Raw genomic sequence first — 12,738 nt, 5'->3', positions numbered from 1 at the left:
TTAATGTCTGATGCCACCTTTCTAATGCTTCCTGCGATTCTGGATGATACGCAGTTGATTTAAATTGTTTTATTCCTAAGCTATCCATAACTTCTTTGAATAACTTTGAAGTAAAATTTGATCCTTGATCCGATTGAATTTCTGTGGCTTGTCCATATCTAGCAAAGAATTTAAGTAACTCCTCCACAATCCTTTTAGCTGTAATATTACATACTGGAATGGCCTCTGGAAACCTAGTAGACACATCCATTATAGTCAAAAGATATTGATTCCCACTTTTTGTTTTAGGAAGCGGTCCTACACAATCAATTAAGACCCTCATAAAAGGTTCCTCAAATGCTGGAATGGGTATTAAGGGCGCTGGTTTTATCCCTGCTTGAGGTTTCCCTATCACTTGACATGTGTGACATGATTGACAAAATTTAACTACATCTTTATGTAGTCCAGGCCAATAAAAATGTTTCTGGATTTTAGCTTGAGTTTTCCTTATTCCCAAATGACCTCCCACTGGTACCTCATGTGCAACTCGCAACACCTCCTTTCTATACCCTACCGGCAATACTACTTGATGAACTTCTGCCCACTTTTCATCCGCCTGCATATGTACAGGTCTACATTTTCTCATCAAGACGTCATTTTTATGGTAATAACACTCTGGTATACTCTCAGGTTCCTCTTCCGTATATGCTTTCTGATATATCCGATTAATTTCTACATCTGTCTGTTGTAACTCCACCAATTTTCCTGAACTAAAAATATCCGCCTCATCCTCCACCTGTTCTTGTTCTTTTTCAACCATCTGATCAAAAATCGTTTCTGATAATTGCACTTCAACTTCATCTTCACACTTTGATTTCTCCTCTTGTCTTAACCTGTAACTTTGCGACCTTGTTACTACACAATCCGGAAAAATCCCAGGATATTCGTCCTTCAACCCTTCAGTTGTCTGATTTTCCACTGGCTTATCAACCACAGTAGGCATCACTCCCACCTGCGATCCAGCGATATCATTACCCAAGATAATCTGTATTCCTGGACAAGATAGTTTATCTATTACTCCTACTACCACTTCACCACTCTTCACTGGACTTTCCAACCTTACCTTATATAATGGAACGCTACCCGTCTCACCCTGAATTCCACATATAACCACCTATTCTGGCAACATTATTCCCAAACTACATAATTCCTCATCTCTTACCATTAAAGATTGACTAGCCTCTGTATCTCTTAAAATTGTGACTTCTTTACCTGCTCCTCCTGATACACACGAGTAAACTTTACCCACACAAGTAAATTCCTTATATACATCTGGCACCTTCTTATCAATCACCTCTTGAACAGTTTGTACAATCTTTTGCACTTCCTTTTAAACTCCTTCAAAAGTATAATTTCTCTGAGAGCTTCATACGTTTGGTCTAATTTCAAAGTCCTTATCCACCTACCAAAATTACTCTGTTTGAGCCTTTCAAACTCCATGTATGTTTGACCAAATTCTTTCCATAAATTTCTAAACCTTTGTCTGTAAGCTTCAGGCACTAGCTCATATGCACTTAAGATGGATTTCTTCACCTCCTCATACGTTCCAGATACCTCCTCCGGTAGTGATGCAAACACTTCACTAGCCCTACCTACCAGCTTTGTTTGAATCAGTAATACCCACATGTCCTGTGGTCATTGCATTTGTTTAGCTACCTTCTCAAATGAAATGAAAAAGGCTTCTACCTCCTTCTCGTCAAACCTTGGCAATGCTTGGACATATGTAAATAGATCCCCACCACGTATTCGACTATGACGCTATGTCTCATTATCCTTGTTCATCTCCTCCAACTGTACGTGTCCCTTTGCGTCTGCCAGTTTTAACTGATTTTCATGTTTCAGAGCCATTTTCCGAAGTTCAAACTCTCTCTCTTTTTCCCTTTCCTCTCTATCTCTTTCTTTGTTTCTTTCTTCTCTCTCCTTTTCTTTTTCTTCTCTATCTCTTTCTCTTTCCGCTCTCTCTCTTTCGTATTCAAGCTGCTTTAATTCTTTCTCATGTTCCATTTGTTTAATCTGCAACTGAATTTTTGCCATTTCCCATGAGTCAAACTCTATCTCAGGCAACTTTAAATGCTTAACCACCGCTATAATGACCTCATCTTTTCACATTTTGTCGGGTAATGTTAACTGCAATGTTTTTGCCAGACCCAACAGTCTGCTTTTCGTCTTTATCCGTAAAGTACTGCGTGTGACAGTCTCCACCCCCAAAATCTTCTGAGCCTCTGAAAGAGCCATTTTCCACAACACACTCCCCACTTAAACTAAAATACCACACCGGAAAAGCAACAATCCTTCACTGTCTTTAAGTTCACAAAAGCCAATCCAATAGATAGACTTTTATCCCAGATGAGCCCCCAATTGTTATGGGCGAGGCATTTTTAGAACCCCAAAATGGAGTTCAACCAACCTCCCTCTTTAATGTATTTGTTGCTTTTCCTAGCACACGGCTTGTTCCTAGGTGTGGGATTACAATTATGGACACGTGGGTTTTTAAACACAAAACTATGTTTATTCCATGAACTCAACTTAACATCTTAAATAAACATTATTCTCTTAACACCCCTTACTTCAAAGATAACTCCGAAAATATTACAACAGTAAATAGTTCCTCAAAATGTTCCTTCAAATTTCCAAGAGATTTAGCACCTTTAAACAGAATCACATCAGGTTAAAGGCTTTACTATTGTGAGTTTAAATCACACAAATAATCCAGAGATAGTCTTTCATGTCAGAGATCACAGCAAATCCAGCTCACTGCAAAACACACACTCCCCAAGTTCTTTTCCTCCAAACTGAAACTTCAAAATGGCTGACCTGAGCTCAGCTCCACCCACTCTCTGACATCACTGTTTTCTTAAAGGTACATTGCTTAAACACCCATGTCTTAAAGTACTCTCACATAACAAGTATCTAATTCTATCTTTTTCCAATTAAGGGGCAATTTAGTGTGCCCCTACGTTGCACATCTTTTTGGGTTGTGGGGGTAAGACCCACACAGACATGGGGAGAATGTGCAAACTCCACATGGACAGTGACCCGGAGCTGGGATCGAACCGGGTTCCTCGGTGCCGTGAGGCAGCAGTGCTACCAGTGCGCCATCATGCTGCCCCTGCACGTTAACCTTAAGAGAATGTTGAACAAGGACTCCTAAGTCCCTTTGGGATTCTGATTCCCAAAGCCTTTTCCCATTTAGAAAATTGTCCATGCCTTTATTCTTCCTACTAAAGTGCATAATCTCACATTTTTCCACATTGTATTCCATCTGCCACTTCTTTGCCCTCTCTCCTAGCCTGTCCAAGTCCTTCTGCAGCCCCACTGCTTCCTCAATACTACCTGTCCCTCTGTATATCTTTGTATCATCTGTAAACTTAGCAACATGTCTTCAGTTCCTTCTTGCAGATCATTAATGTCTATTGTGAAAGGTTGTGGTCCCACACCAACCCCTCAGGCACACCACTAGTCACCAACTGCCATCCTGAAAAAGATCACTTTATCCCCACTCTCTGCCTTCTGCCAGTCAGCCAATCCTCTATTCATCCAGGCTCTTAACTTATTTAACAACCTCCTATACGGCACCTTGTCAAAGGTCTTCTGGAAATCTAAGTAGATCACGTCCACTGGTTCTCCTATGTCTAACCTCCTTGTTACCTCCTCCAAGAACTCTAACAGATTTGTCAGACATGACCTCCCCTTGATGAAGCTGTGCTGACTCAGTCCTATTTTATCATGCACTTCCAAGTACTCCGAAATTTAATAATGGACTCTAAAATCTTATCAATGACTGAAGTCAGGTTAACCGGCCTATAATTTCCCGTCTTCTGCCTCCCTCCCTCCTTAAACAGAGGTGTTACATTAGACATTTTCCAGTCCTCTGAGACCCTCCTTGCCTCCAGTGATTACTGAAAGATCATCACCAATGCCTCCACAAATTCCTCAGCTATCTCATTTAGAACCATGGGGTATAGTCCATCCAGTCCAGGTGATTTATCCACCTTCAGACCTTTACGTTTTCCCAGAACTTTCTCCTTAGTGATGGCCACTACACTCACCTCTGCCCCCTGATTCTCCTGGAGCTCTGGCATCCCACTGGTGTCTTCCACCGTGAAGACTGATGCAAAGTAACTATTCAGTTCATCAGCCATTTCTTTGTTTCCTATTATTACTTATCCAGCCACATTTTCCAGTGGTCCAATGTCTATTTTTGCCTCTCTCTTACCTTTTGTACATTGAAAAAAACTTTTCCTATTTTCTTTTGTATTACTAGCTAGCTTGCACTCTTATTTCATCTTCTCCCCCTTTTTGCTGTTTAGCAGTCATCTGCTCGCTTTTAAAGGCTTCAAAATCCTCTGGCTTCCCATTATCCGCGCCACTTTGCATGCTTTTATGCTGTCCTTGCCTTCCCTCGTTAGCCATGGATGCCTTGTCCTCCCCTTAGCATGTTTCCTCCTCCTGGGGATGAATTTCTGTTGTGCCACCTGAATAACCCCCAAAACACCTGTTGTCGTTGTTCCACTGTCTTCCCTGCTAGGCTGCCTTTCCAATCAACTCTGGCCAGCTCCTCCCTCATCTCTTTGTAGTTACCCTTATTTAATTGTAGGGTAAATTCTATCATATTGTGGTCACTGCTCCCTAAGGGTTACTTCACCTGAAGTTCCCTAGTTAAGTCTGCCTCATTACACATCACCAAATCCAGAATTGCCTGTTCCCTAGTAGGCTCTGCCACAAGCTGCTCCCAAAACCATCTCTTAGACATTCAACAAATCCATTACCACCCTGATTTTCCCAGTCCACCTGCATATTGAAGTCCTAACTATTAGCAGTAGTTAGGATGTGGGGCAAAAAATAAATCAGGAGATAGAAAAGGCATGTAAAAAAGGCAATATTGCCTTTTTTACATGCCTTTTCTACCTCCTGATTTATTTTTTACCCCACATCCTAACTACTGCTAGGGGGTCTGGACTTAACTCACACAAGGGTCTTTTTTACCTTTGCGATTCCTCAACTCTACCCACAGAGATTCTATGCCTTCTGATCCTATTTCGCTCCTTGCTATCAATTTAACTTCATTCCTTACTAACAATGCAACCCGGCCCCTTTGCCCATTTGCCTGTCTTTTCGATAGGACACATATCCTTGTATATTTAGATCACAGCCCTGATCCCCTTGCAGCTACGTCTCTGTGATGTCCACATCGTACCGACCAATTTCACTGTGCTCAACAAGCTCATTTACCTTGATCCGTATACTGTGTGCATTTAGGTACAACACCCTCAGTCCTGCATTGACTCATATTTTTTTGCTCTGCCTGAGGGTGATGTTGATCTCTTATTTTTGTTTTCTATTTTCCCTTCAGTTATTACACTTTGTAGACTAATGCTCTGGTTCCCACCCCCCTGCCATACGAGTTTAAATCCTCCCGAGTGAATCTAGCAAACCTCCCAGCCAGGATATCAGTGCCCCTCCAGTTTAGATGCAACCCATCCTTCTTGTACAGGTCCCATCTGCCCTGGAAGAGCTCCCAATGGTCCAGAAATCTGAAACCCTCCCTCCTACACCACCAATTTAGCCACGTGTTTAGCTGCACTATCCTCCTATTTCTAGCCTCACTGGCACATGGCACAGGGAATAACCCTGAGATTACAACCCTAGATGACCTGCTTTTTAGCTTACTGCCTCCCTGAACAGCTTCTGCAGGACTTCGGCACTCTTCCTGCCTATGTCGTTAGTACCTATGTGTACTATGACTTCTAGCTGTCCACCCTCCCCCTTCAGGATGTCCTGTGTTCGTTCAGAGACATCCTTGACCCTGACACCAGAGAGGCAACATACCATCCTGGAGTCTCTTTCACGTCCACAGAAGGCCTATCTGCTCCCCTGCTGAGCAACAGAGCCAACTGTGATGCCACTGTTCTGACTGCTGTTGTTTTCCCCTGATAGGCTATCCCCCCAATAGTGTCCAAAACGGTATACCTGTCAGAAAGAGGGACAGCCGCAGGAGTTTCCTGCACTGACTGCCTGCCCTTTCCAGTGGTCACCCATCAGTCTGCCTGCACCTTGGGTGTGACCACGTCTCCATAACTCCTATCCACGATGCTTTCCACCACCTGCATGCTCCTAAGTGCATCCAACTGCAGCTCCCACCGAACCTGGAATACTGTGAACAGTTTTGGCCCCCTTATCTAAGGAAAGATATACTGGCATTGGAGGCAGTCCAGAGAAGGTTCATTAGGTTGATCCCATGAATGGAGGGATTTTCTTATGAGGAGAGGTTGAGTAGGTTGGGCCTGAACTCAATGGAGTTTCGGAGAATGAGAGGCAATCTTATTGAGACATACAGGATTCTCAGGAGGCTTGACAGGGTAGATGTTGAGAGCATGTTTCCTCTTGTGGGAGTGTCTGAGATCAGATGGCAAAATTTCAGAGTAAGGGTCGCATATTTAAGACAGAGTTGAAGTGGAATTTCTTCCCTCAAAGGATAGGGAACATGTACGGCGCGATTTAACAGGACAAGAAAAGAGTCCTGTTTCAGTTGCATTTAGCGTCTTGGCACGTGCAGCGCCGAGAATGATATTGCTATTTAACGGTGTTTTGCTGTTTCTTCTGGCCTCGGCGGGGAACACCCCATAATGGCACACTTACATCAGGCACGATTTAATGGGACAGAAACAGAGTCCCGTTTTGGGCATGTTTAGTGGGGTGTTAGTGGGCCCCACCAAGGCTGCACTTATATCATTCCTTGCACTCCTGAGCCCAGCTCGCCAGTGCAGGAACAGTTTTCACGGATCGGGGTGCCATTTTTAAATGCCGCCCCGATCTTTTAAGCATCCTCAGCCACCACACCGCAGCCTCCGGACCCCGTCCTGCTGCACCTAGCTTACCTCTTATGGGGTCCTCGAGCAGCCCCTCACCCCACCTCTTGTCGGCAAGACACCCCAGGCCCAATCCCTAGCATGGGCAACCTGGCACCTTGGCACTGCCAGCTGGCACCTAGCAGTGCCCTTGTCAGCCTGGAAGTTCCACCCACTGGCAGAGTGCCCGGGTGTCAGCATGAGTGCGAGGGTATCACCCTTCACAGAGCCCGACCACCCAAGGGTCTCTAATGGCCTGGGCAGACTCCGCAGGTGCCATTATGCCTAGTCCACGTTTGTGAGTACCAGTGCTAAATGGCACCCAGGAGCGGCCTCCAGGTGTGGTCATTAATTCCGGGGTGCTGCGTGAATATGGCACAGACATATTTAAATGAACCTAATGGCACATTTAAATATGTTAATCTGGATCTCGCCCAGCAACACAAGATCCAGATCACGATGTCTCATGAGATTCTATTAAATCTCGCGAGACATTTTGAGTGTCATGAATCTCAGAAGAGGCCTCTCATGAGATTCAACTGCCTCGTCGTGTCACCAAGTCACGTGGGACGAGGCCACTAAATCACGCCCATGGAATTCTTGATGTAGAGGCTGGATGGTTAAGTATGTTCAAGGCTGAGATGGACAGATTTTTAAACAGTAAGGGAACCAAGGGTTATGGTTATATGGCAGGAAAGTGGTTGAGGATTATTATATTTATGGGCAGCACGGCCGCACAGTGGTTAGCACAGTTGCTTCATAGCTCCAGGGTCCCAGCTTCGATTCCCGGCTTGGGTCACTGTCTGTGCGGAGTCTGCACATTCTCCCCGTGTCTGTGTGGGTTTCCTCCGGGTGCTCCGGTTTCCTCCCACAGTCCAAAGATGTGCAGGTTGGGTGGATTGGCCATGCTAAATTGCCCTTCCTGTCCAAAAGGGTTGGGTTGTGTTGGATGGGGATACGGGGATAGGATGGAGGTGTGGACTTGGGTAGGGTGCTCTTTCCAAGGGCCGGTGCAGACTCGATGGGCTGAATGGCCTCCTTCTGCACTGCAAATTCTATAATTCTATGATATCAGATCAGCCATGATCTAATTGATTGTAGAGCTGGTTCGATAGGCCGATTGGCCTACTTCTGCTCCTCCATCTTGCGGTCTTATGGTCTAAGGTCAAAGTGTGGAGCGAGTTAATTAATCCGATTGGTAATTAACTACAATGAAGTCATTCATCATATTTATACTGCATAAGCCCACAGGTGCCGTTATGCCTGGTCCACTTTAGAGAACAGTCTATGGACTGAATTTAACATTTTTGGATGGGGTACGCAAGGCCATCTTGGAAGTGTACGGTGCACCGAAACCCGCCCCCACTCCCGCCCTCTGTACATGAATAAATCTTTTTTTTAATTTATGTAAAATTTAGGTTTAAATATACAAAAAACAGTAACCTTCAGGCAAAAAGATCACAAAAGCAATTGATATACAAAGTACAAATAAAAAGAAAAAAAACTCAGAACACTGAAAATCTGAAAAAGAAGACAAAATGCTGGATATACATGACTGTAGGCGCCTGCACATAAAAAAGACAGATCAATTATCCAGGTCTACAGAAAACTGGAAGATAAGCATTCTCATAGCATTGGAAAAGGAGAGACAGACAACTCACAGAGAGGTACCTGGAGTGGAACTACCTGCAAACTACTCAGTGGGAAAGCAAGAATGTGTTAATTAGTACGATAGATAATTTCAGTAAGAAAATGAAAGTGCATCTACAGGAAAATGGGGGAATTTGAGGATACACAAAAAACTGACGGTACAGGAGGGAACCTGGAAAATAAAAATGTTGAAATGTACACTAGAATCACCAGCATCAAAAAGAAAAGGTAAAAAGAAATAACTTGATCTTTGTCTTTCTTTTCCCTCCGAAAATTGTCTTTTGAGAACAGTCTATGGACTGAATTTAACATTTTTGGATGGGGTACGCAAGGCCATCTTGGAAGTGTACGGTGCACCGACTCCCGCCCTCTGTACATGAATAAATCTTTTTTAAAATTTATTCATCAGATGCAGGTGTCGCTGGCTGGGCCAACATTTATTGCCGATCTCGGAGGGCATTTAAAAGTCAACCACATTGCTGTGAGTCTGGAGTTACATGTAGGCCAGACACCGTAAAGGTGGCAGATTTCCTTCCCTGAAGGACAATGATAAACCAAATGGGTTTTTACAATTATCAATGATAGCTTCATGGTCACCATTGAATAAATCATGTTGCAGACAATTAGCAACTGCCTGACAGAAAGCTGATTAACTAGGTGAGGGAAGGTTGGCAGTGCGCCCAATCAGGCCTCAAGGAAGGGACATCCAGCAGGACAGAGGTCAGACCCTGAACAAACTCAGTCATGGTCATCCATTTAAAAGGACTGTGGCAAGAATTGCTGGCAGTTGTTGCCTTTTGACCCTTTATGTGAACCACAAGCTGTTTCTTATAGAACATAGAACATTACAGCGCAGTACAGGCCCTTCGGCCCTCGATGTTGCGCCGACCTGTGAAACCACTCTAAAGCCCATCTACACTATTCCCTTATCGTCCATATGTCTATCCAATGACCATTTGAATGCCCTTAGTGTTGGCGAGTCCACTACTGTTGCAGGCAGGGCATTCCACGCCCCTACCACTCTCTGAGTAAAGAACCTACCTCTGACATCTGTCTTATATCTATCTCCCCTCAATTTAAAGCTATGTCCCCTCGTGCTAGACATCACCATCCGAGGAAAACGGCTCTCACTGTCCACCCTATCCAATCCTCTGATCATCTTGTATGCCTCAATTAAGTCACCTCTTAACCTTCTGCTCTCTAACGAAAACAGCCTCAAGTCCCTCAGCCTTTCCTCATAAGATCTTCCCTCCATACCAGGCAACATTCTGGTAAATCTCCTCTGCACCCTTTCCAATGCTTCCATATCCTTCCTATAATACGGCAACCAGAATTGCACGCAATACTCCAAATGCGGCCGCACCAGTTTTGTACAGCTGCAACATGACCTCATGGCTCCGAAACTTAATCACTCTACCAATAAAAGCTAACACACCGTACGCCTTCTTAACAACCCTCTCAACCTGAGTGGCAACTTTCAGGGATCTATGTACATGGACACCGAGATCTCTCTGCTCATCCACACTGCCAAGAATCTTACCATTAGCCCAGTACTCTGTCTTCCTGTTATTCCTTCCAAAATGAATCACCTCACACTTTTCTGCATTAAACTCCATTTGCCACCTCTCAGCCCAGCGCTGCAGCTTATCTATGTCCCTCTGTAACTTGTAACATTTTTCCGCACTGTCCACAACTCCACCGACTTTAGTGTCATCTGCAAATTTACTCACCCATCCTTCTACGCCCTCCTCCAGGTCATTTATAAAAATGACAAACAGCAGTGGCCCCAAAACAGATCCTTGTGGTACACCACTAGTAACTGGACTCCAGTCTGAACACTTCCCATCAACCACCATCCTTTGTCTTCTTCCAGCTAGCCAATTTCTGATCTAAACTGCTAAATCTCCCTGAATCCCATGCTTCCGTATTTTCTGCAGTAGCCTACCATGGGGAACCTTATCAAACGCTTTACTGAAATCCATATACACCACATCAACTGCTTTACCCTCATCCACCTGTTTGGTCACCTTCTCAAAGAACTCAATAAGGTTTGTGAGGCACAGCCTACCCTTCACAAAACCGTGTTGACTATGTCTAATCAAATTATTCCTTTCCAGATGATTATACACACTGTCTCTTATAAACCTTTCCAAGATTTTGCCCACAACAGAAGTAAGGCTCACTGGTCTATAGTTACCGGGGTTGTCTCTACTCCCCTTCTTGAACAAGGGGACAACATTTGCTCTCCTCCAGTCTTCTGGCACTATTCCTGTAGACAAAGATGACTTAAAGATCAAAGCCAAAGGCTCAGCAATCTCCTCCCAAGCTTCCCAGAGAATCCTAGGATAAATCCCATCCGGCCCAGGGGACTTATCTATTTTCATACTTTCCAGAATTGTTAACACCTCCTCCTTATGAACCTCAAGCATTTCTAGTCTAGTAGCCTGACTCTCAGTATTCTCCTCGACAACATTGTCTTTTTCCTGTGTAAATACTGACGAAAAATATTCATTTAGCACCTCTCCTAAGTCCTCTGGCTCCAAGCACAACTTCCCACTACTGTCGTTGACTGGCCCTACTCTTACCCTAGTCATTCTTTTATTCCTGACGTATCTATAGAAAGCTTTAGGGTTATCCTTGATCCTACCTGCCAAAGACTTCTCAGGTCCCCTCCTGGCTCTTCGTAGCTCTTTCTTTAGGTCCTTCCTAGCTAACTTGTAACTCTCGAGCGCCCTAACTGAACCTTTATGTCTCATCTTTACATAAGCCTCCTTCTTCCTCTTGACAAGTGTTTCAACTGCTTTAGTAAACCACGGTTCCCTTGCTCGACCATTTCCTCCCTGCCTGACAGGTACATACGTATCAATGACACGCAGTAGCTGTTCCTTGAACAAGCTCCACATTTCCATTGTGCCCATCCCCTGCAGTTTTCCTCTCCATCTGATGCATCCTATGTCTTGCCTCATCGCATCATAAGTGCCTTTACCCCAGATATAACTCTTGTCCTGCGGTATATACCTATCCCTTTCCATCACTAAGGTAAACGTAATCGAATTGTGGTCACTATCACCAAAGTGCTCACCTACCTCCAAATCTAACATCTGTCCTGATTCATTACCCAGTACCAAATCCAATACGGCCTCACCTCTCGTTGGCCTATCTACATACTGTGTCAGGAAACCCTCCTGCACACATTGGACAAAAAGGGACCCCTCTAAAGTATTCGAACAATAGCGTTTCCAGTCAATATTTGGAAAGTCCCCCATAACAACTACCCTGTTGCTTTCACTCTTATCCAGAATCATCTTTGCAATCCTTTCCTCTACATCTCTGGAGGCCTATAGAAAACCCCTAACAGGGTGACCTCTCCTTTCCTGTTTCTAACCTCAGCCCATACTACCTCAGTCGACGAGTCCTCATCAAACGTCCTTTCTGCCACCGTAATACTGTCCTTGACTAACAATGCCACCCCTCCCCCTCTTTTACCAGCTTCCCTGAGCTTACTGAAATATCTAAACCCCGGCACCTGCAACAACCATTCCTGTCCCTGCTCTATCCATGTCTCCGAAATGTCATCGAAGTCCCAGGTACCAACCCATGCCGCAAGTTCACCCACCTTATTCCGGATGCTCCTGGCATTGAAGAAGACACACTTTAAACCACCTTCCTGCCTGCCGGTACACTCCTGCAACTTTAAAACCTTACTCATGACCTCACTACTCTCAGCCTCCTGTATACTGGAGCTACAATTCAGGTTCCCAAGGCCCTGCTGAACTAGTTGAAACCCTCCCGAAGAGCATTAGCAAATTTTCCCCCCCCCCCCCAGGATATTGGTACCCCTCTGGTCCAGGTGTAGACCATCCCGTTTGTAGAGGTCCCACCGACCCCAGAATGAGCCCCAATTATCCAGAAATCTGAAACCCTCCCTCCTGCACCATCCCAGTAGCCACGCGTTCAACTCCTCTCTTTCCCTATTCCTCGTCTCGTTATCACGTGGCACGGGTAACATCCCAGAGATAATAACTCTGTTTGTCCTAGATCTCAGTTTCCACCCTAGCTCCCTGAATTCCTGCCTTACATCCCTATCCGTTTTCCTACCTATGCCGTTGGTACCTATGTAGACCACGACTTGGGGTTGCTCCCCCTCCCCCTTAAGGATCCTGAAAACACGATCCGAGACATCACGCACCCTGGCACCTGG

The sequence above is a fragment of the Scyliorhinus torazame genome, chromosome 9 (assembly GCF_047496885.1).
Source record: "Scyliorhinus torazame isolate Kashiwa2021f chromosome 9, sScyTor2.1, whole genome shotgun sequence".
In the NCBI taxonomy this organism is placed as follows: Eukaryota; Metazoa; Chordata; class Chondrichthyes; order Carcharhiniformes; family Scyliorhinidae; genus Scyliorhinus; species Scyliorhinus torazame.
Note: the sequence above shows the minus strand (reverse complement) of the source record.